We start from the raw sequence: 1496 nt of genomic DNA on the forward strand, positions 1-1496 counted from the left end.
CCCCCCCCGAGTTCACAAATTTTTGTGCACCAGGCCTCTAGTATAGGATATATTTGTTAATCCTCATACAAGAATATATATATATATTTTTATTTTTAGAGAGAATGGGAGGGAGGGAGGGAGGGAGGGAGAGAGAGAGAGGGAGAAAGAAGGAGAGAGAGAGTTGTGAGAGAAATACATCAATGGGCTGCCTCCTGCACCACCCCGACTGGGGCAGGGATCAAACCTGCAACCCAGGGGGCCAACTCTCTAACCACTGAGCAACACCAGCCAGTGCTCAATATATTTTTTTAAATGAGATGTTTGATCAGTTTCTTGGAGATATGCCCCTGAAGTCCTCTATCTTTCTGTTCCCACCCGGCTGGCTATTCAGTAGCTCTGATACATTATTGCCAACCTGGCACTTCTATGTATCATCATCCTGCAAATTACCTTTGCCCTGTCCCATGTTGAACCTACTGTTTCCTGGATTTCTGTCTTTCTGCTTCTTGCTTTATCCCCTATTCTTTTTCTTTTTTAATCTTCTCCTGAGGATATGTTTTTCATTGATTTTTAGAGGAAGTGACAGGGAGGAAGGAGGTGGGCAGAGAGAGAGAAACATCCAAGTGAGAGAGACACAATGATTGGTTGCCTCCCTAATGTGCCCCTACTGAGACCAGGGAACCTGCAACTGAGGTTTGATCCCTTGCCCAGGAATCAAACCTGAGATGCTTGGGTTCAATGGCCAATTATCTAACCACTGAGCATACCAGCCAGGGAGCTTTATCCCTCTTTTTTGGTTTACAGGACAGTGACCCAGCCACCCGGTCAGGTATCCTCTTTTTGATGGAGCATATTCTCTAGAGAAGCAGGAGAGGATCTTGGTTGTGTAGGGCCTAAAATGTAGTAATTGTCCCAATTACAAGTGATAGCACACACTTACTTAGAATGAGAAAAGAAATCACAACAAATTGCAATGTTTAAAATGTTACAAATACCATAAACATCACAAATCCAGGAAATCAGTCTATCATTAAACTGTGACACAACTCTATAATAATTTTCCTCCTGAAAGTTTAGTTGTATCTTTGATGATTTCTGTATTAGTTGAGATTCAATCAAAAGCACATCCCACTAGAAGGAAAAATTTCTGTCTATCTATCTATCTATCTATCTATCTATCTATCTATCATCTATGTATGGATTTGTTACAGGGCTTTGCTCTTACACATGGTGGAAACTGGTTAAGCATGCTTTGTAAGGCTGTTGACTTTACATCTGCAGCTGGAGCTTGAAGTCAAGAGGACAGGCAGGGTGGAAAGGAAGATGAATGTAAAATGGGGGAGAGGAAGGACCAGCTGGAACACAAAAGCCTGAGCTGAGACCCACACGGACAGATTGGAACTGTCTCCACCCTGATGAATTGGATGTCCTGCAGGAAAACTGGTGCCCTACCTCGATTAGCTAAGGACACATACCTGCTCAGGAGTTAGAGAAGCTGAAGGAGGATCCTGGGG

The sequence above is a fragment of the Myotis davidii genome, unplaced genomic scaffold (genome assembly GCF_000327345.1).
Source record: "Myotis davidii unplaced genomic scaffold, ASM32734v1 scaffold131, whole genome shotgun sequence".
Taxonomy (NCBI): Eukaryota; Metazoa; Chordata; class Mammalia; order Chiroptera; family Vespertilionidae; genus Myotis; species Myotis davidii.